We start from the raw sequence: 23628 nt of genomic DNA on the forward strand, positions 1-23628 counted from the left end.
AAATAGGGACAGGAGCTGGAGGAAGAAGGTATATTCAAAGCACCATTTCTGTTTTACCCAGAAAAAATGGCAGACCTTGTAGGAAAACAGAAGATGATTCTGAGAAATGACCTTGAGAGCCTTGAGCTGGAAGATGTTTTTGCTGAGATGGCCACACCTGTGCCACTCTGGATAAAGGCTTGTTGTAACTGAACAAGAATCGACTCCTCCTTTTCTGCCTGAGCACACAGTTCGAACACATTTGCCAGCTTTTCTCACAGCCATTTGTCTGAGATCCAGCCAATGGAACATGGGCAGATCCGATTCGTGACACTCCTTGGCATGTGGTAGTGATAATTTCCATCTCCACCTGTGTTTTTTGTGGGTGGCCTTTTTTCTCCTCTCTGTCTGTGTGAGATCTCTCCTGCCTTTCTCTCATAAGGACACTTATGATTTAGGACCCGCTTGTAGCCACTAAAATGCGCTTGTCTTGAAACTCTTGATTTGATTACAACTGCAAAGCCCTTCTTCACAATAAATTCAGCTTCACAGAACCCAGGGGTTGGGACATGGATATATTTGGGGGGGGGGGTAACTATTCAACTGCACTGCATGTGGCTTAGAACAATTCCTGGTCTACATCAAGCACTCAGGGAATATTATCTATTCTTCTTCTCTCTAAAAGAGGGCCGGCTCTTTTGTAACTGCCTGTTCATTAGTACCTTTATGTACATGAGATTGAGACCTCTTGTTTTCCCGACTCCTCTCAAAATACTTGTCTGGCGAGCTTGTTGATTCTACTCTCTTCTCTCTGTGCCTACTATTAGTTCTTTAGCTCAAGTGCTCATCTGGAGTAGGGGTGTTCTTTCCTTCAGCTCTTTGTATTTCCAATTTGTGCTCTGTATTGCCTCCTGATAGGGTTTTCTAATGTACATTCCCTGTTTAAAACTTCTAATGGATTTCTGTTGCTTGCAATAATAGCAATAACCATCAAAACTGGTGTTCACATCATTCCCATTTCACTGGTGGGGAAACTAAGGCTCAGAAAAAATTAAATGAAATATCCAAGACCATGGAGCTTCGTCGTTAGCAGGTACTGATCTCAAGACCAGGCCCTCTGAATCCGTGCTCTGAACTCCAGAGCTTAGCTTGCCATTTGAAGCCTTCCTTTTCCACGTATTTTCCTTGACATTCGCTCATCACGCCACCTATAATTTCACCAATCTCTGCAACGATTCCATGCCTTTCCAATTTTATTGTTTCTGCCAGGAAGCGTTTTTCCTTTATTTTTCCTTGACCCCCCTTCCTTCTATTTTTTGAAGACTCCAAAACAGTTATTCTGTTAAGAGTCTATAGACCCCATGGAGAATTAGGGGTTCACTTTCCAACATTTTCATTGCACTTTACAGATGTTTCCCTTACTGTACTTAACACATCTCTCTGGACCAAACATCTCATTAATTTGAATACCCCCAAAGCCCCTTTACTTAAGCTTATCTCTGCCCACAAATATTCTCCTCATTACTCGACATTTTCCCAAATCCCACCCATCATCAAGGCTAAATTCTATTTCCTCCACCATACCTACCTCTACCTCTACTGACCCAAGCCTCACCTTGACAGTTTACAGACTTTATTGATGTTGTCTGTAGACTTTGCCTATGCAATAATCAAATATTTATCTGATAATAAAGCAAGTCTACATACATTATTCTATTTTTAATGTTTCAAAAAATAAAGTGTAATGAAAAGGAAACTTTGTTTCAGAGAAGTACACCAATGATTACAAAATGAAACTTGATAACAGACATATATTAGAGTCGAGGAGTTGTTCTGCAATATTAAGTTCTTCCTGTTTTGACAGTAATAGAACTGTTAAGTGAGCATACTGTACTCCTGTGTGGAATAAAGACTACATTTAACCTGCTCCCTTGCAGCTGTGTGGCCATGTGATGAAGTTCTGGACCATGAGATACAAGTAGAATTGTAGTGTGATAGCTTTTGAGATCCTTTATTTTAAGAGACAGTGTTTATGCACACTTTGCTTTCTTCTTTGTCTTTGCTTTCTGGAATGTGAATGCCACCGTCTTGGAAAGTGAGGTAAAAACCTGGTAACAGAAGCCTAGAGTTTCTGCTGGTTTAGTGTTTTGCCCAAGTTCATGTAGTTGGTAAAAGGTGGATGTGGCATGTTTTTTGCACATTGTTCACAATAACCAAGACACAAAAGCAACCTAAATGTCTATTGAGGGATGGATGGTTGAAGAAAATGTAGTACATACAGTAGAATATTATTCAATCTTTAAAAAGAAGGCTATCCCACTATTTACAACAAAATGGGTGAACCTGGAGCACATTATGTTACATGAAATAAGCCAGCCACAGACAGACAAATAATGCTAGCTGCCATACACTTATAACATATAAAAAATCTAAAAGAGTCAAACTCATAGAGGCAGAGAGTGAAATGGGGTTTCCAGGAATTGTCAAGAGGGGGAATCAGAGATACATTAGTCAAAAGGTACAAAGTTTTGGTTATAGAAGATGAGTAAGTCTACTATACTATTAACAGTATACTATTAAGTATACTATTTTATACTGAAAATTTTACTAAAGTGTTGATATTAAATAAGTGTTCTTACCACATACCCCCCCCCAAAAAAAAAGAGGACAAGAGGAAACTTTTAGAAGGATGGAAAAATTTATGCATAGATAAGTCTCTGCATAGGTTTCATGGGTTTTATCTCTAAACCATCAAGTTGTATATTTTAGATATATGTAACTTTTTGTATGTCAATCATACTTAAAGTGGTATCAAAAAAATAGTAGTGGATTGACATTGGATCTCTGACTCTTTCTGCTATCCACAGCTTCCCTTCTAACGCAGCCAATTCACCATGAATGGAACAGCAGAGAAGGTGCCCCCTGTTGTAGAGATTTATTGGAAGAAAGGAGAAGCCCTTCCTACCTTACGCCCTGCCATGACTGCCTACAGAGCATGGGTGTTTCCTGCGCTTTGTGGGGAGTGGGCGAGCCACGGTGATAATGGGTTTGGGGGGAACAGAACCTTAAGTCTCTCACAGTCTTGCATAAAAATGGAAATTATCTGGATCCTATTAGTGTTCTCAGCAGTTATAAAAGCCCTGCTGACTTTTTGTTGGCTTTGAGAGAGGGTTCTCTTTGTCCTGCATGGAGGAAGATATGTCCCTCTGCAGAAGTTTGGATAGAGCTCTGGTTTCCAAATTGGGGCTTCTGGAAAGATGTTTCAGGGGTTCTACAAACATTTGCTTTAAATATCCTTTCCATTTTTACCTTAACCATTATAACAGTAAAGGTAAATAATGCTAGCTGCCATAACAACGTCCCAAACCTTAGTCACTGAACACAGTAAGAGTTTATTTCTTGCTCTTCCAAATCTATTAAGAATATTCCTGTTCTACAAGTAACCTTTGAAATGGTCCTTTGGGAGCCCAGGCTTTTTTCCATCTCATGGCTCTGTCCACCTCTCTGGTCCTCTGAGTGCTTTCCGGCCAGTGGGCTTTGAGGAAAGGGCTGGGGGGTTGCCTGTAGCAGCAGGTCTGCAGGTGGCGGGTCCAGGACTGGTGCAATCAGTTCAGCTCTCGTTTCATTGGCTGGATCTCAGATGATGGCCGCAAAGAAGGCTGGCGAATGTGGTGGGGCTGTGTACCAGGCGGAAAAGGAAGAGGAGCTGATTTTTGTTAAGAACACAGCTAGCTATCTTTATTATAATCTCTAAAAAAAACCTCTTTGAAAACCACAGTTTCCTGATATGTTGTCAGTGTTAACTTGTTATATTGCAGACTTTGGAATTAAACATTTTTTGCTCTGCTTAATTAAAGATATCCAAAGGTTGCATGAGAGGCTGTTACAAAACCATCCATCACCACGTGCAGTGATTTATCTGCGGAAATCACTGTCATCGCCTTCAAAAATGGTTGCAAAGAGGCTGTGTCTGGGTAGCTCACTTGGTTCATCATCCCAACATGCTGAGGTTGTGGGTTCGATCCCTGGTTAGGGTGCATATGAGAATCAACCAATGACAGCATGAATAAGTGGAACAACTAATTACTGTTTCTCTCTCTCTCTCTCTCTCATCTTTCTGTCTCTGCCTCTCTCCCTTCCTCTCTCTCTAAAGTCAATAAATAAAAAAATTTTAAGTGGTTGTAAAAATAATATGAAAATAAATTAGATTCTAAAATTGATGTAAGTCTGCACGTCATCTATAAATCCTGATTTCATTCATCCAAAAAACTTTCTTGTTCTTAGTGACTGACTTTATGGCATTTAACAGAAATATGAACTTATAAAATACAGTTATATCAATAAAATATGTCTCTCTTCTGTTCTAGATACGTTGAGGTTGCACAGATTTACCTTGTTAAGAAAGGGTTTCATTGCTTAACTAATTAGAAACAGTGTTATCGAGTCTTCCAGCTCGAGAGTGTGTAATGTTTTCTATTTTTATATGCCACGGAGAGGGAGCTGACTCTGGATTGCGTGCAAGTGGTGCAATGCAAATTACTTAAATTGTTTTCCTCAGCAGAATAGTGAAGTTGCATTTCGGAAACTATTGCACAATGTGCTTTCCCAACTTGCCTGAAATCCGTTATTTTAGAAAATCCTATTTTTGAAATCTCTCGAGATATCTACCAGCTGATAATCCATGCTAATCGTTCACACGATTTATTCAAAGTGTTGCAATTAAAGCATACCTTTGCTTGTTCCTAACCAAGCTCATCTCTTTTGCATTAACTATAATGTCAAGTCAGGGGTCTGTTTAATTAAAGAGCTGCTGGCCTGCCCAAGAGAAGCATTGATTCTTTCCTTCCTGGGATTTCTCCTTGATTAGCTTTGGAAATCTGCTTTGGGATTTACAGGCTCCCTTGCTGCTCCTCTAATGGAGACACCCCCTACCCGCCTCCTCACTCAGGGGCTGCCTTGGGCATGAAATGCATAGCCAGGCAACTCAGCCATAAATTAGATGTTGCCGAGGCAGGAGGTGCTGTGGCTTTTGTTTTCGGGGTTGCAGTTTGAGGCGAAGGTCCTAGTTTCTGTTCTCATGACTGCTAGCAGCAGCCGCAGGGTTACGAAGGGAGTAACCACAGACCAGAGCGTGATGGGAGAAATGAACTCAGGTGATCCTGCCCGCCTCGCGCAGATGAAGCCAGATTGAGCTGTGCCTCCCCTGGGGACTCCCTGCAGAGGGTCAGGCCTCAGAGCTATCACTGCCCTCTGCTGGATCAGCTTGGGTGTCCTAGATACAGAGTAGCGACTACTGATGACAGTTAGCTTTACAGAACTGAGCTCTGAGGAAGTGGAGACCACAATACTTATTCCTCATTTGTCTGCGTGCAACTTGCTAGCAACAATGGTTTGTTTGGTTTGACACCTGCTTGTACTGGAACTAGTCACATCTGTACAATCTGCTAGCTGTGGGCACTACTTCACTTGGTGTACTTGCCAACATGACCATTTTGGTTTTGAAAGCAGATGCATTTAGATATGAGACAAGAGAAGATGAAATGGTTTCAGAATGCTGAATTGGGCCTTGGCAATCCTGAAGTGGTGTTTTCATTCAGAGCTGATGTGTCTGTTCAAGTAGACCCAGGAAAGTGCCTTAAAAACCTCCCTTGGAAGTCACTGTTCTTTCTTCACTCTTTGTCTTCAATGTGCAGAGCAGTGTGGAACTAGCACAGTGGCTCTCTCAGAAGCCTTTATTTTGAGCCAAGTGTGTCCTTTACATCCCTCATGTTTCCTCATATTTTCAATCTGTTTATGACCCACACTCCTGTTTACAAAATGCAAGAATGATAATCATGGAATGGCACAGGAGAAAAAAATTAAAGCTATGACATACATCTTCCAAATACTCCTTGGAGAAAACATAGAAAATTCAGATTTAAAAAAACGGGGGGAAATCCAACAACCTTCTGTGTTCCTCTACCCATCCCCCTCCACCCTGCTGAGAGCCTGGGAGGCTGGCCTGCACCAGACACCCCCTTGCCTTCTGACTTGCCCTGGAGTTTTGCTGGTGTGAGTGAGGTCGGGCTATTTATCTCCCAGTGGGGTTGCTGTCAGCTGGCTGTGTGCCCTGACTGAAGGGCACAGTTCTGCCAAGTAGCCCTGTCAACATAGTTCTCCCTCCTCAGGTTCAGGAAATCATTCCTTCTTCCAACTCCTACTTACCCTGGGCACTTGGACCATCCTTCACCCATGTCTTGCAAACAGTTCCTTAATATACTCTTCTCAAATTAGTTAGTTGAAGAGTTTCATCTCTTTTCTGCTGAAACCCTGGGGAGTACAATTATAATTATTATCCAGAGATAAGCACTGATAAACATTTTGGTGAATTTCCTTAGCTACTTTTATTTATGGTCCCGTGTGTGGGCAACAGATTAAGCCTAATTCTGTGTATGCATCTTTAGATCTTATTTTTCCCACTTATAATTAATTGTGAGAGTGGTCCCCTCTTAGCAAAATCTTTCATACCTCAGAGTGATTTTTATTGACTACAGTTTGTTCCTCTGCATGGATATGACTTGAATTTATCTTAGGATTCAAGAGCAACTTTGTGATCTATCTTCTTTTCTTCCCTTCCAATTTAGCTGCTCCCTATTTCTTATGATTTGACTGAGCCAGTCTGTTACCACCCCTTTGGGGGTACTACTGTTGGGCACAAATTAAACCAAGTTTCCTCATGGACAATGAAGCCTCTGTATGTATGTTCAGCCTTTCACTCACCTCAGTGGTTACGTGATTTCCCCAAGATTTTATCCTAGTAAATTACAGGGCTGTAACTTAAAGCCATGACTGCTGACTCTAAATCCAGGACTTCTCAACACTAATGTGTTGAGTTTCCTGATTTGTACAGCTCAAACTCTACCTCTAACCATGGAAACCACAGTTCTAAGTTAAGAAGGAATGTCAATTAAAAAAAAAAGCATAGTTCTAAAGAAACAAGCTATCAAGCCATGAAAAGGCAGGGAGGAAATTTGATTGCATTTAACAAAGTGAGAGAAGCCAATCTGAAAAGGCTACATACTGTATTATTTCAACTATGGGACATTCTGGGAAAAGGCAAAACTGTAGAGACAGAGAAAAGATCTATGGTTGCCAGGGGTTGGGAGGGACAATGAGTGAGAGCACAGGGGAATTTTAAGGCAGTGAAACTGTGCTGTATGATACCACAATGGTGGAGACATAGCGTAACACATTTGCCGAAATCCATAGAATGTGCAACAACAAGAATGAAGTATAGTGTAAACTGCAGACTTTGCATGATAATGATGTGTCAGTGGGGGCTTATCAATAGCCACAGATGTGTCACTCTGCTGTGAGTAGTAAGGGAGGTGGTGCATGTGTGAGGCTGGAGGTATATGGGAACTTCTGGGATTTTTTTGGTTCTTTTTTTCTCTAAAGGCCTAAACCTACTCTAAAAAGTCTTTTTAAAAAACGTGTTTCATTTTAAACAAGAATAGTATTAAAATTTTCAGTGCCAACAGAGGTGTCATGTCTGACTCTAGTCTTCCTTTAAGAAAATGGCCAGCTTCTCTCCTTTATCACAAATGTGTGCACTAAATTGACATTCCCATCTCTGGGGCTTTCTCACTGGAAACCGATTTCCCTATTGTTATTTTAAAGCGGCATCAGCATTGGTCTCCTCCATTCAGATAATGTGGACACATGATCAATTATAAGCTGTATCTAACTTGGAAGGTGTTTCCTTGCTGAAGAGGGCTGTACCCAAGCCTTATGGTGAAAATATGAGGTCATTTTTATTTAAAGCCCTGGGGATTTAAAGACATAAATTAGGTGTTTAGCTTGAGACTTTTGAAATCCTAAAATCAATCCAGGCATCCATCCTGCGTGACAGAACGTTTCTATTACGTCCAGGATTAGATGCGCAGCTGTGGGTAGGCTGTATCCGCTTAATCTGACTCTCTGTTCCAGAAACACTATGCATATCTTTCTTTAATGTAGCAATCAATTACAGAAACTTAAGGGTCAGAGATTTGAAATGTCTATGTGTTAACTGATTTTTGTTTAAACAGTGTAAGGAAGTAGTAGTCTTCACTAGAAATGTGGTTAGGTTGTTCAGGTTGGTTGCTCAAAAACTGACCACTGAGGCTGTCGTGTAAACAGGAGTCTTTATGTACGCACATTTTCTGAGTGTGGATGATTTCAGAAACGCATCTAGGATTAGTGACTACTTTGTGATGTGTGAGCCCTGTTGTGTATACTGACCATTCGTACTTGCATTCATACTTCCTGGTCACCAGGCGTTATGGCAATGATGTTTTAGAAATTGGGTCACCTCCTGACTTGTAGAATTGGGCCTTCCGGAACACAGAGGTTTGTTTTTTCCTTAGTTTTCTGAGCTAGAGCCACAAGCAGCTCTTGTTATTTACATATAAGGGGGAGGGGAGAGTTGTTGAGGGAATACCACTGGCTCATCCTAAAATCATTTTCTTTTGGGTTTAGAGTTTATTGTTTATTTTTTAGATAGGAAATACTCTTTCTTTTGCCTCATTTCCTTTGGGTCAATTTTAAATAAATTCTATTACTTGAGCATACTGGGAAGAGGCAGCAGAGGCATTTCTGAAACATGCAAGGTGACTGGAAGTGAATGAGACATTGGCTATGAACATCGCTGTGTTACTCGTATGTGTAGGTAACGTAATTCCGCGATGTTTGCTCACTGTGCTGTCTTTTAAAAAGTTGTATGCTAGATAATAAAGGAAATAAATAAAATTCTGGTTCTGCCATCAATGTGCTCTTGTACATACAGGCTGGGAGTAGGGTGACCAACAGTCCCTGTTTGCTTGTGTGGGGGGGTTCCCAGGGATGTGAAATTTTTCATTTAAAGGTAGTAGGAGTTGTTCAGTTTAGCTCAGGAGAGTAGCTGTGACCAGGGGGAGGGTGGTTTCTCTCAGTGGCCTGGGCCAGGCATATACTGCAAAATGCAGAATGTTGGGGACAGTGAGCAAAAATCTTGGGTCACAGAAAGGGCCAGAGCAGGGTTGAGTAGAGAGGCTGAAGATTAATGGCCGAGTCCAAGTGTTCGAGAGTGAGGCTGTGTCCTTGTGTAGAGCCAAATGAAATTAGAACAAGCTAGGCCTGTCCTAGATGGATAATGAGAAGTGATTTTCCCAGAATTTCCAGAAGAGCTTGGCTGCTGTGGGTTTTTTTTTCTGCTGCAGGGACAAGCTCCGGCATTGACAGGAAGCCAGCACTTGCCTTCAGGGGAGTAGGCTGTTTCCATCCTATGCAAGGGATGAAGTAAGTGTTTCATCCCAATAACAAACTCTCATTTCTTATTTTCATTTTTAAAAAGCACTGAGTATTTTACTTTATGAATGCACAGAAGAATTGGGTGGTATTATATGACACTCCTAAACGTACCCTAAAAGTCGCCCTCTCCCACAGATGATGTGGTCTGACAGATGGTGGTGGTCTTTTCCTGTCCTCCTTGTCCACGAGAAGAGAGGCTCAGATTCCCTCTGGATCCAAGTAGGTGGGATTCTTCTTCAACCTCAAGGCCTATCCCCATCTGTGGCAGGAGGGGAGGTGCCCTGAACTCATGGTACTTTTTTTTTTTTTTTTTTTTTGTATTTTTCTGAAGTTGGAAATGGGGAGGCAGTCAGACAGACTCCCGCATGCGCCCGACCAGGATCCACCGGCACGCCCACCAGGGGGCGATGCTCTGCCCATCTGGGGTGTTGCTCTGTTGCAACCAGAGCCATTCCACCACCTGAGGCAAAGGCCACAGAGCCATCCTCAGCGCCCAGGGCCAACTTTGCTCCAATGGAGCCTCGCTGCGGGAGAGGAAGAGAGAGACAGAGAGGAAGGAGAGGGGGAGGGGTTCAGAAGCAAATGGTGCTTCTCCTGTGTGCCCTGGCCGGGAATCGAACCCAGGACTCCTACACACCAGGCCAACGCTCTACCACTGAGCCAACCAGCAGGGCCTAACTCATGGTACTTTTACTCAGTGTATGACGCTAACTAATTCAAAAATGTAAAATATGGGAGTAGTGGGAATGTTCTAAGACAGAGAAAATAGGGGTAAAGAAAAAAGAATTACGGATCTAGGAGTGAGTCCAGAAAGTACATGCCAAGAGGTTCCACAGGAGGGATGGACAAGGGCCACATGTTGGTTCTGTACCTGGAGAGAAACATGTCTATTACATGCGTCATTGTCCACAAGACGAGAACTGACCATTGACAGAAGAGAAGCACCAGGCTTCTCTGTACAAGGCAAGAGGGCAGTTTTCTCATTGGGTCTTCTAAAGGAGGACACTTTGAACTATAATGAATAACATCAGTAGTACCTTGGTGAGCATTTCATAGAAGTGTTTCTCATAACATTCCTCAGATAAAGGCTAATGTTATAGCTCCACAGCTTGATTGGAAAAAATTCCTACCTTAAGTTTATTTTAACAGAACAAAGTGAAATATAGTTATTACATTACCAAACAAAAATAAGTAAAGATAAAAGGTAGAAAGAACTCATCTCTACTGGTCTGGATCAATTCAAGGATAGATTTTAGAGTATTCAGAGAATGTCTGGATTTTCTGTCCTTCAGACAACTCTCCATAATGATGTTTCCCAAGCAAGCATTTGAAGTAGTGAACACAATGCATTTGATGAGATTCTATCTGACAAATACTTCCTGGAATTCACTCTGTTATGTGGACGATTTATGCCTATACCCTGCTGGCTAGAATTCCTCAGGCAAATGTGGAGAATTCAGACATGGGTATCACAGATGAGTGGATGAGTAGAGGGCTTTTACTGGACATAGGCCAGGGGATGGTTGTGGCTGTGCCAAAGAGTTCCTTACAATTCCATTCTGTTCCCACATGTCGCTGAACAGAACAGCCCAGCATTCTGTATCTGGAGAATAGTATGGTAAGAATTTAGGTATGCAAAAAAAAGTTCTCTAGGTCCATGGAGAACTGAGGACCTTTTATGACTAGGCTTCAGATACATTTTTTCAGCTGCACTTTGACACTGTTCTTCTCAAAATCACCTAGGTATGGTACCTGGGATCTCTGCCTAATTCACTCTGACTTTTACGTTTGTCCTAAGAGCATTGCTAAATGTCCCCAACATTGAGTAGTTTGGCTTATATTTTTTCCAGATCTCTCCCTCTCTCTCTCTTTATTATCTCTTTTCTCCCCTTCCTTCTTCTTTCCTTCCTCCCTTCCTTCCCTCTCTCCCTCCCTCCTTCCCTTCCTTCCCTCCCTCCCTCTCTTCCTCTCTCCCTCCCTCCTTTCCTTCCCTACCATCATCCTTTTCTTCCTGCCTGGCTGCCTCCCCTCACTCCACCCTAATCCATATCTTTTTTTTTTTTAGATTTTATTTATTTATTTTTAGAGAGAGAAGAGAGAGAAAGAGAGAGAGAGAGAGAGAAGGAAGAGAGAAGCAGGACACGTCAACTCCCATATGTGCCTTGACCAGGCAAGCCCAGAGTTTTGAACCGGTGACCTCAGTGTTCCAGGTCAATGCTTTATCCACTGCGCCACCACAGGTCAGGCTCCCTAATTCATATCTAATGTACAGACTCTCTCAGGGCTTTAAAGTAAAGTTCCATTTTCTCCACCTGCCACTGACACTATTTTGTACCCCAGACTTTCAACTCCTCATAGTTTCTACCACTTTTCACAATTAAATTTCCAAGCCCATATTTTTGCACAATTATATATTAATGAACAGATGTGAACACAAACATAATTGCTTATATAATTTATTTTAGTCTAGTGACTCTTGATTCCAGCTAGTCTGAAGACAATTCTATATTAACGATGGTTTGGGGAGGGTTAAACTGTTTTTATCATATCCTGTCCCTGGATATGAGCTCTATGCCCTTGTTAGTAATTTTATCTTAGGATGGGATGCTTAGCACATTGTACACAATTTCCTATTGATTTTTAAATGTTTTTATAATCCACAGAAGCTATATGTTCCCATGTTATTGGTGAAAAATTGACTTTTGGGGAAATATTTTTATTAGAGGTAGAGATACTTTGAATCTCATGTGTTATGAGACATTTTCTTTACATTGCAATTTTTCAGCAATTGTTTTATTGATAGTCCATATTTCATGTCTAATTTTGTCAAGGGATATACTCTTCAGAGTACTCTTGACCAAATTTCTGGTGTCCCGTTGATCACCTTGAAGCTTACGTCTCTTCTGTTGTGGAGTTGGCATCTGGTTCCTCTCTATGAATCAATGCCCCTGAATGCCGCTCTCGTTGCTGAGTGGTGTCTTTGACGTCTGTGGCGTTTCTAGCTAATCTTTGTTGTTGTTGTTGTTTTTATCATGTCTTTGAAGCATTTATTTTGGATCTTAAATTTCAGGTTTTCAGCATTTGTCCTTTTAGAGACTGTGTCACAAGGCTGGACTCTCATAGTTGAAAATGATTAGTGTTTATCACTTTACAACTGTTCTGCTTCTAGCTGATTCTATAAATTCAGATTTTTAATACCTACCTGCATCAAAACATTTTGAAGTATTGTAGCAACTAAATGAATCATGCAATGAGGAAGTGGTTCTAACAACTTGTTTGTGGTTACCGTTGTCAAGGAAACCATTTCCTTATAGAATGTTTAACAACAGCCCAGTTTTGTTTTTTGTTTGTCTTCTTTTTTTTCATGCCCCTAAAAACAAAGCTTGTCTAGGAGCTCGGAGAACAAAGTGTCCAATGAGATGAACCACAGACCAACTAGCAGGTTATGAGAACGCACTAGATACAAAATGCTAGCCCTGAGTTGAGGAATTATTTTGCAATACAGGAATGAAACTCAAGAAGGATTTGCATGCTCAGAGTGTGGCAGGGTGGGGTGGGAGGAAGATTTCCTTGAAGCAAGTTCAAGGTCCCACTGTGTTCTCAGAGCACACTGTGTACATTTTTAGGAGAACTGTTTCATTAAACAAACAGCCAGCCTCATCTGTGCCAGTCACAAACTCCTAGGATGAACTTTTCAACAGACTTGATAACATAATCAGTGGGAGGTTTGCATATATCGCCCAATGATAAACTCGAATTCCAAAGGCAACAGGGGCTGCAGAAAATGGAAAGCCTGTTTTGGGGGTTGTCCAATTTATGTTAGATTTTACTTTAAGAGAAAAGGTATGAGTTCTGGTGCATGCTGGCACTAAAGCTCCTTTAGAGAAAAACAAGATCCTAAAATGCTGATAATGGATAAAGTGCATTTTCTTTTAGTTCTTTCTCAAGGTCCAAACATGTAGAACAAGACCCTAAGATAAAAAGATGATGCTGGTTTGGACACTGTGACTTTTAATTCTGAAATTTTGCGTTCCCATTTATAAGTGTGAATATAAAATGTAAGATGAGGAGAAAGTTGAATTTTAGGTGAATGATTTTACAGAGGAAAGCAGGTAAACTGAGCCTCATTGGAGCTATACAATCGAAGAAAAGTGAATATAATATTTAAGAGATAGACAATTTGAAATGTTAGAAGTCAGCTGAAAGTCTAAATTGTAAGAGATAATTTCCAAATAGATTCTGATTTCTGGAAAAGATACTTTCTTCCTTGGTTTAGCAGTTTCTTTTTTTCTATTTTAGAAACTATTAAACTAATTAATTATGTCAAAAAATTGAGTTTATAATTCTCTTCTCCCTTTACTTGATGTTTACAAATAACGGTAGCATATAACACAGTAAAATGTTCATGCTATTTTTTCTTTTACAATTTGCTACAGAGAAAATGTTTAGACATCCTAAGATGTCCAAAAATACATCTCATCCCAATGCCCCTTGCAACATCATTTTAATAAGTACTTTAGTGCAGAGTGATAGGACAAGCAAAAACAGAATTAGTATATGTTAAGGGCACAATGACTGACCTCATAAAAGAGAATGCTTATAAGAAAGCAAATGAGAAATGAACTGAAGGAGGAGACTAAGGAATCATGCAATCAACTTTAGATCCCAGTTTAGGTTGTACAAAAACGGCCTGACCCAGTGTTTAACATGCAGAGATTTAATTTTTCTTCTTCCATTACTCCTCTCCTTGCCCTGCCAACCATAATTTTCAGATTTCTTATACTTTATGTTCTCGTAGTGTTTCCATTTTCCAATTAGTCAATCTAAGAGCATGAGAATAACAAAAATAGTGACGAGTCTGGAAATCGTATTATATGAACCTCAGTTAAAACAACGGAGGGCATGCATTTGGAGGGCCGTCACGTAGATGAGGAAGTGAACCTATTATGTGTGGCCTTCACAGATGGAACTAGAATCAATGGGCAGAAGGACTATCACAGGAGACACTCAAGTCCTCCAAGTTGCTCAAAATGAACTGGGATGCAGAGAACTAATCTTTATCGGAGATCCACTGAGCTCATTCCTTGCCCTGTGTTGTACTCTAGGTCCCTTGTGGGGCGAGACTTTAGGGGTTTCATTGCATCAACTTCTTTTCCTCACATGGCTTTTCCCCTTAGAGTAGATATTCTCATGTCTCTCCTCCTCCTACTTTCCTTATCATCCATTCATTGCATCTAAGAGAGAATAGGCACCAGGTCCTACGGATTAGATCTCCTCACTGTCTCTTGAGCCTGTCCTTCTTTCCATCCTTCCTACTTCCCACTCCGTCCCGGTTCCTGTTCCCCTTCGAGATGTGAGCCCCTCGAGGGAGTGGGTTGCCTTTATTTATTTTTTTATTTCTATTTAGTTTCTCATACACACACATATGCCTACAGGTTAAATGCATATGCACACACATATACAAAATTCCTGTATTTCTTTACTCCCTCTCTTAAAATAGTAGTACCTGTCCTGCTCATGTGGGAGGACCATGATGAGACTGATAAAATAATGAAATCACATTCTGTTGCAGCTGTTTTATAACCTCCCTAGTTTTTTATTTTTCTAGTTCCAATTTTATGAATCCAAGTAAATGCACAAAATGTTAGAGTCAAGGGAGAAAGATTAGAAGAGGGAATAACAGGACTAAGTACAAGAAATAAAATTTGGCCTGTATTTGCGATCTCAAATCGGACTTTTCTTCTTTCTTATTTGTTTCAACTTTCTTCCCATTTAATCTCTAATTGTTCTGACATTTGGAATGCCAGACACATGAAATGAACTTTGTCTCGTGAACCCTGACGCCTAGCTCTGCAGTCTGACTCCGCATCAGCAGTCTGGACACACCTAAGTCTTGTGATGCTACCACATCACAGTCAGGTGAGGAACAGGCTGAGCCTAAAGTCCATCAGTGGAACCCTGAGAGATACCCTTGGGTTACTCTCTAAAAGCATTTGGCTTTTTATTTTTTATTTATTGATTGATTTTTAGAGAGAGAGGAGCAGGGAGAGAGAGAGAGGGAAGAAGACAGAAACATGGATTTGTTGTTCCACTTATTTATGCATTCGTTGGTTGATTTTTTTTAATCTCACCTTTAAAAAATTTTTTTATTGATTGTTTTTAGAGAGACAAAGAGAGGAAGGGGAGAAAGGAGGGAGAGAGAGAGGCATTCATTTGTTGTTCCACTTAGTTGTGCACTCATTGGTTGCTTCTTGAGTGTGCCCTGACCAGGGATTGAACCTGCAACCTTGGCGTATCGAGATGATGCTCTAACCAACTGAGCTATTGAGCCAGGGAAAAACATTTGACTTTTTTAAAAATGTCTGTATTCTGATTATATTATGTAGCCAGTTACTCATTTAGGAAAAATATGTCATATGCCAGTAATGCAAAGCGTATTTACTTTATCAGTTATTCCATTGCTGCCTTGTAATGATTGGGGATGGAGTGGGGTGAGGTGGTATGAGAAAACCAAAAATAACATGTGTTCAACTCTTTTCAATTCATTTAAAATTTCCAATTAATCTAACAGGCATTTGCTTTGGTTATTACTTTCCAACACGACATTTTCTATCCCAGTGTCCATACTATTTGGTGTCTCTTTCCATCTTTCTCTTTTCAATCCAAATTAAAGAATTATTTCTTGCTCATTCTCTGCATATCAAACTTAGCATCTCTCTAGTGGTTTCTGAATTCACAGGCATAGAAGTGCTCTTGAGGAAATTTCACCTTCAAAGTTTGTGTTCATGGAAGGCTTAAATCCAAAACTTCACTTAGAACTCTTGGGCTCAGGATCACATATATTTTTTTTCCTCAGTAGTTCATCCCAGAGTTGGATAATAAAAAATTGCATGTAATGTAATAAAACCAACTCCAGATTATTAAGAAAAAAAATATTTGGGCACAGAAATCTCAAACTTCAACTATGTCAACTGTATAATGAAAATTAGGCAGAACATTCAAGTCAGGCATGAGCAATCATTTTTCTAAACTTATCCAGTGTTCTCTGCCAACTCCTGATTATGTGGGGGTTGCTATTCTGTGTTTTAGATTCTCTGGGGGGTCTTCTAAGGTCATGTCTTAGGGGGTCTTAGGATTCAGGTTTCTGTGCTTAAAGAAGAGGCCAGATTTCAGGCTGCTACTTCTAAAGAGGATAGGGAAGAAATACCCCGACTCCTTGTGTCATGCGAAGCTGGTATGGGCCGGCTCTCCCTTGGGTCAGATTAAGTGGCAGCTAAACTGCCTGACATTGGAAATCTTCCGGAAAGCACCACCTTACCTGGGTCTGATAAATCTCCTCCAGTGTGTTCCATGCCGGGACTAGAAGACCATTGTTGAAACAGTCCAGGCAGGGCCAGCCCTGGTCAGTGTTACATAATACACATTAAGCACCTGACTACAAGTTTGTAAGTGTTTATCCAGTGAAGGGCTGTTTCTTGTGAGAGAAGAGAGGTCAATTTAGTTTACCGGATTGGCTAAATTAATTAATGCAAATGGACCATGGTTGTGACTTAAAGAAGACGTTCATGAAAGACAATAGTAATGAAAGGAGGGAACAGTGCTACACATCTGGGTAAAGATGCTGAGAACCCCAGCAGAAATGCTGAATCAGGATGTTTGGTGAGTTAGGCCCAGGAATATGCATTCTCCTCCAACTCCAATTTTATAAGAAATTTAGACACGGGCCCAGTTGGGATTTTTTTCTAACAAAAGAAAGTTTCCTAGAATCGGCTTGAATTTAGTGCTTTCTGGAGACATATGGAATGCCAATTGCTTGAATGGACAAGTAAATTAGGGACTAAGTAGAATCTGAGTCCTTTGTTACAATTATAGCCTTGCGGTCCCCATGCATCCAAGCCCCAACCTCTGAGCTGGTGCTGCCAGCCCTCAGCTGGACCTTGGAGGATGAGGAGAAGACAGTTAATTAGCAGTGAGGAGACGAGCAATATGATGATGGTGGGAGAGAGCTACTTGAGATGCTCTGGGTTATATCTGGTCTCCCCCCTGCTCCCGAAAAAGAGGCAGATTGACATCCCATCTCCTCAGCTGGCTTACAGCATGTGCATGATTGAAAGTAATTTATGGCTCCTTCCCTGGCTCAGCCTCAGAGCGGGAAGGCTGACATTAAAATAGTTCATGTGACAGCACCGTGGCCTCGCAAGAACCTCAGAAGCGCTCCAGATCAGATCAGCTGTCCTTCATTTATCAAAAGTTGGCCAGAGCTCACTCCTCTACCTGGAACGGGTCTAGCCTTCCCCCGCTACGGCAGACAGCGGGTGCATGGATAAGGTTTTGGCATGAAACCTGGTACACACTTGTTGTAATCTCAGCCTATACATGCAACGTCTCAAGGGTGGAATCCACCTCCTTTTCGACAGTTCCGTGTTAGAATGAGCATTCTCACTGGTGGATTGCACCCCTCCTTCTCCCAAAGAAAAAGCGTGTGGTTGGTGCTCAGCGCATGCGCACTTATGCGTTCAGCTGGAATCTCCACCTGTACCTTAGGACTGGGGTCAGTCTTCCAGGGAGAAGCCCTGGAAGAGGGGGAAAGCTGAGCCCATGCCATTTAACTGAGCTCTGCAGTAAGCGCTCTGCAGCACAAATTGTTCGAGACCTGAAATCATTATCCCCACTTTTTAGATGGGGAAGCTGAGGTTCCGAGATGCTGAAAAATGTGCCTAAATTTACATATGCTATAATGTAAGGGAATAACATAGAGGCTGGAGGTAGGGGAGGCACGGAAAAGGAGAGGACTTGAGACTTCGTCATAAAACAAGAGGAACAGATGTGGAGAGGAACAGGGAGAGAAGGGCTCAATGAGTGCACTGCTTAATCTTTCCCAAACCTTATTCACTGGAAGTTCAGTTAAGCAATCATTTGAAATGTTGATCAGTTACCTATATACTCATTGCTGGTCTAGAGACTTTTCCCTAAATAGCATCACCCCAGAAGCCCAATAGGGGAAATCCTTTGGGCAGAGCTGATCTAGTGCCAGATTGGCACATTTAAAATTGAATCTGACCAGGGGACAAGACATTCTGTATTGCTGGTGTCCAGTAACTGTGACCCAGTCTGGATAGAGCCCTAGCCCTTCCCTCTCATGTGCTCACTAGGCAAGGGTCGGGTGCCGTTCAGGAGCCATATATCTGTCATTCTCGGCCTGTCATTATCCTACGCCTCTTGCTTCTCACTGACAGCAAGTTCTACCCTGAGTCATGTCATATCACGTGATGCAGTCAGAAAAATGCTCTGCTTGACAAGTGTTCCTGCAACAGTCCCTCGGCATGCTCAGTGATAGATAAAATCAATGTGACAGGAAAGTAGTTGAAATCTAATGATATTTTTCTTCATGGTGTTTTCTTGTACTCAAAATTAAAAGCAACTTTCCAATAGCTGCATTTCTTATATACCTGACCTGAGATGCACTAACCTATTAAATAATCTTTAGCTATCAAGCAAAATTTAGTGCTGCACCCATGAAACATTATGTATTTATTTTTTATTAAGTGAGAGGCAGAGATGCAGACAGACAGGCTCCTGCATGAACCCCAACCAGGATCTACCTGGCAAGCCCCATCCCGGGCAATGCTCTGCCCATCAGGAGCTGCTCTGTTGCTTGGCAACTGAAGCTATTTTAGTGCCCATCCTCAGTGCCTGGGGCCAACTTGCTCTAACCAAGCCAAGGCTGCAGGAGGGGAAGAGAGAGAGAAAGGAAGAGGAGGAAGGGTAGAGAAGCAGATGAGTGCTTCTCCTGTGTGCTCTGACCAGGAATCAAACCTGGGACTTCCACACACCAGGTCAATGATCTACCACTGAGCCAACAGGCCAGGGCCATGTGAAACTTTAAAAATGAATAAGCCTTATAATATCAGAAGCCTAAAAGTTATGCAAACAGTAGAGGGGATTACAGTTTGTGGTATCTTTATAGTGCCCTGGAAAGTAAATATTAACTTCATGTTTTCTATTTGGATCTTGTTTTCATTAACCCAGTACTTGAAGACATCAGCAGGGCACAGACTGTGCATTTAATGAAAGTCTGAGAGTTGCCATAGCTTTTACTTATAAAAAAATTTTTGTCATCTGGGAGCACAATAGTGACAAGAGACTAATATGTGTTCTTAAGATCCAAGCACTTGAATTTAACTATATTACAATTATGTTTTTTCTTGGTAGTAGGGAAGAAAGACTCAGAAATACTCTTCTAATAATGGGAGTTTGTATTGTGCTTTTTAAAAAAAATTGTGCTCACATTGTTGATCACAAAAATGCTCACTGCTTGTCTCTTCAAAGCTTCCATCAATCCTGGAAACTAACTGCCTGCTTTGATCAGAGCAATAGAGGGGCGAACTGGGTCAGAATTCTGACTGGAGGTTGTGAAAAACACAGCAAAGCCTGTTTTGGAACTCAAGACACTCAAAATGAAATGAAACTGTTATAAGTGATGGCTTGTACTGAATTACTATAGCTATTCTAGAGGAACATTTGAAATAAATTTTACGTTCCTGGTCCTTATACCTTTATCCTTCTGAATTATTAGTGTCACTTGAAGCCTGAGAAGAAAGTCTATATCTGCTTTCTGCAGAGATAAGTTCTCCAGAATAAACAAATAAACTCAGTTAGCTAAAAGAAGCTGACTGACCATTCTATGGATAGAACACTGCAGCCAAATAGAGAGGACGTCACTCTATCCGCCAGCACCTGCTACTGATAAGCCTCTGCCTTTGGACTACAGTTTCCCATCTATAAACATAGAAATTCAGTTTATTTTATTTAAGAGAGTTTATATGACTATTTTGGGGAAGCTACTCAAACATCCATCCATTTGTCCATCCATCCAATGAATATTTTCTAAGCATTTAGTATATATAAGCCACTGGTCATTATAATGGTGAGAGCACAATGGACAGGCTGCCTGATTTCAGGGAGCTGACAGTAGATCAGTGAAGGGTCATGGGAACAGACAGTCACATATGTCACATGTGGTGATGAGATAGGGGGAGGGTGTCAAAGGGAGTGATGTCTGAGCTGAAATCTGGACGCAGAGTGGGAGGAAGTTGAGTCAGCCACAGAGCAGTGTTCCGGGCAGGAAAAACAGCCTAGAGGGAGATGATCACGGGCATTGGGGAACTGAAATGTTGGAGGTCAGAGAGAGAGGAGTAACAGCAAACGGACTTACAGATGTAGGGAGGGTGTCTTCCTACCTCTCTGAGGTGCCTTGAAAGGAATATTAATGAGACTGCACCACCTCCTCCTGTAGGGTTTGGAGTGGGGCAAACATGACTCGATCTCTGTTTAAAAGAAGCATTATTGGCCCTGGCCAGTTGGCTCAGCGGTAGAGCATTGGCCTGGCGTGCGGGGGACCCGGGTTTGATTCCCGGCCAGGGCACATAGGAGAAGCGCCCATTAGCTTCTCCACCACCCCCTCCTTCCTCTCTGTCTCTCTCTTCCCCTCCCGCAGCCAAAGCTCCATTGGAGCAAAGATGGCCCGGGCGCTGGGGATGGCTCCTTGGCCTCTGCCCCAGGCGCTAGAGTGGCTCTGGTCGCGGCAGAGCGATGCCCCGGAGGGGCAGAGCATCGCCCCCTGGTGGGCAGAGCGTCGCCCCCCGGTGGGCGTGCCGGGTGGATCCCGGTTGGGCGCATGCGGGAGTCTGTCTGACTGTCTCTCCCCGTTTCCAGCTTCAGAAAAATACAAAAAAAAAAAAAAAAAGTAAAAGAAGCATTATCTTGGCTCCAGTGTGGAGAATAGAGATGAGACAGGAGGTAGGGGAACCACTTGGTGTCATGGTCAACCTGGTAGACAAGGAGGTAGCCTCAGCTGGTGTAGTGGTAGTGAAGAGTGGAGATATGTGGGAAGCCAAACAGCACAGGATTTAGTGGCAGACTCTCTGTGGGAGGCATTGGGAAATAGTAAATTCTCACTGCTAATCAGCATGGATTTTCAAGGGAAAAGATGTGAGGAGAATGAAAAAGGCAAAGGAAACAAAAGAAAAAATAAATGAATAGGACTATATCAAACTAAAAGTTTTTACACAGCAAAGGAAACCATCAGCAAAATAAAAAGACAACCCACTGAATGGGAGAACGTATTTGCCATTGAATCATTGGATATGGGGTTAATATCCAAAATTTATAAAGAACTCAAACAGCTCAGCACCAAAAAACACAAACCATTCAATTAAAAAATGGGTAAAGGACCTGAATGAACACTTCTCCAAAGAGGACATTCAAATGGCCAATAGATACATAAAAAGATGCTCAGCATCACTAATCCCAAAGAAATACAAATTAAAACCACAATGGGATAAAAAACTCACACATGTCAGAATGGCTATCATCAATAAATCAACAAACAACAAATGTTGGCCAGGATGTAAAGATAAGGGAACCTTCGTGAACTGTTGGTGGGAATGCAGATTGGTGCAGCCACTGTGGAAAACAGTATGGAGTTTCTGCCAAAAAAATTAAAATTAGAGCTGCCTTATGACCCAGCGATTCCACTTCTGGGAATTTATCCAAAGAAACCCTAAGCACTAATTCAAAATATACGCATCCTTATGTTCACTGCAGCACTATTTACAATAGCCAAGGTCTGGAAGCAGCCCAAGTACCCATTAATAAATGAGTGGATAAAAAAGCTATGGTACACTTACACAATGCAATACTACTGAGCCATAAAAAGGAGGTCTTACCTTTCCTGACAGCATGGATAGACCTAGAGGGTATTATGCTAAGTGAAATAAACCAGTGAGAGAAATACAAATACCATATGATTTTATTTGTATGTTGAATCTCATGAACAAAATAAACAAAATGTAAACAGACTCAGAGATACACAGAACAGACTGACAGCTGTCAGGGTGGGGGCATTGGGAGGCTAGGTGAAATAGTTGTAAGGAATAAGCAAAAAAAAAAAACCCACCCAAAACAATGCCATAGACACACACATCAGTATGGTAATTACCAGAGGGAAGGTGGTTACAGGCAGGCAGAAGTGGGGAAAGGGGGGATAAATGAGGAAAGGAGACTAGACTTTGGGTGGTAAACACACAATATATATAGATAATGTATTATAGAATTGTACACCTATTTAGTTAACCAATGATATCCCAATAAATTCCATAAAAATATATTTTAAAAAAGAATGAAGTAGGGGATTTTGGGAGCTTGAAGCCATGCATCTCTCTGACCCTGTATTTGATCTCTTACTTAGTGGATGAGAAACTCCAAGGAGAGAAATCACACGGTCTGGTTTCTCCCTCCTCATTTGGTATTATGAAAGAATTCCCAGAACAAATGCGTTTGAGTCTCAGCTCTGCAATTTAATAACTCTGAGATCTCAGGCAAAATATACTTAATGTCTCATCAGAGCCCACTTCAGGCCCCGGAGAGAGAGACAGCAGCGAACAAGAACGGAAAATCTTTACTTGTATCGAGCTCTCGCTGGAAAGACAGACAATAAGCAAATAAATAAAAAACTAGATAATAACAATTTGTGATAAGTGCTATGAAGGAAGTAACAAAAGGATGACAGAGAGAATTAAAGAGTGAGATTTGATCAGCCTCGACAGAGCTGGGGGAAGCAGAACACCGACAGAAAAGATGGGGTACAAAGCTACCATGGGAAAGGGCTTGGTAGGTCAAGCAGCAGGTGCTCCCTGGAGGCAGGCCTCGTAGGCTATAGAGAGATTACATTTCTTTTTGTAGGCAAGAGAAGCCGTAAGTGCATTTTAAGCCAGGGAATCAACATGTCCAGATTTACATGTTTACAATGTCGATCTGGCTGCTGAATGGGAAATGAATTGGATAGAGAAAGTGAAGAGAAATCAGCTAGGAGACTATTATTTTGGTTCAGGAAATAGAAAAGAGGCTCAAAGAATAATAATGAATGCGTCTATAACACTGACACTCTCATAAGCATTTTTTTCTATGAATTACTTATTTTTGATAAGTTTTGGACAACCACTCTCCCCAAAAGAAACTGAAAATGCATTACTCAATTAAAATTTTCCTAATATTTTGTTATAAAAATACAAAACCTTAAAACAATCATTATGGATTATACCATATACTTAGGAACTTTTTACCATTCTTGCTTTGTCATATATTTATTCCTCTAATCATTCCTCTATCGAGCCACCTCTTTATTTTTTCTGATGCATTTCAAAGTAAGTGTAGGTATGAATGCACTTTAGTCTTAAGCCCTTCAGTATGAATATAATTAAGTAGGAATCTGTATTTCTTATTCCTTTTTTTTTTACTTTTGTCATATAACAAGCATATTTGAAATGCACAGATTTGAAT

The 23628-nt window shown here is 41.3% G+C and overlaps 2 long non-coding RNA genes across 3 annotated transcripts in view; one reads left to right on the forward strand and one right to left on the reverse strand.

Moving 5' to 3' along the window:
* The window catches only part of LOC136326032 (uncharacterized), a 146202-nt gene that overhangs the window by 72286 nt on the left and 50288 nt on the right, over positions 1 to 23628 (forward strand). The window lies entirely within an intron of this gene.
* LOC136326030 (uncharacterized) lies at positions 1799 to 16703 on the reverse strand. Its single transcript, XR_010729372.1, has 3 exons — positions 16607 to 16703; positions 6184 to 6288; positions 1799 to 3656 (listed from the first exon to the last, which is right to left on the reverse strand). It is a non-coding gene; the product is annotated as an uncharacterized lncRNA (long non-coding RNA).

The sequence above is a fragment of the Saccopteryx bilineata genome, chromosome 2 (genome assembly GCF_036850765.1).
Source record: "Saccopteryx bilineata isolate mSacBil1 chromosome 2, mSacBil1_pri_phased_curated, whole genome shotgun sequence".
Lineage (NCBI taxonomy): Eukaryota > Metazoa > Chordata > Mammalia > Chiroptera > Emballonuridae > Saccopteryx > Saccopteryx bilineata.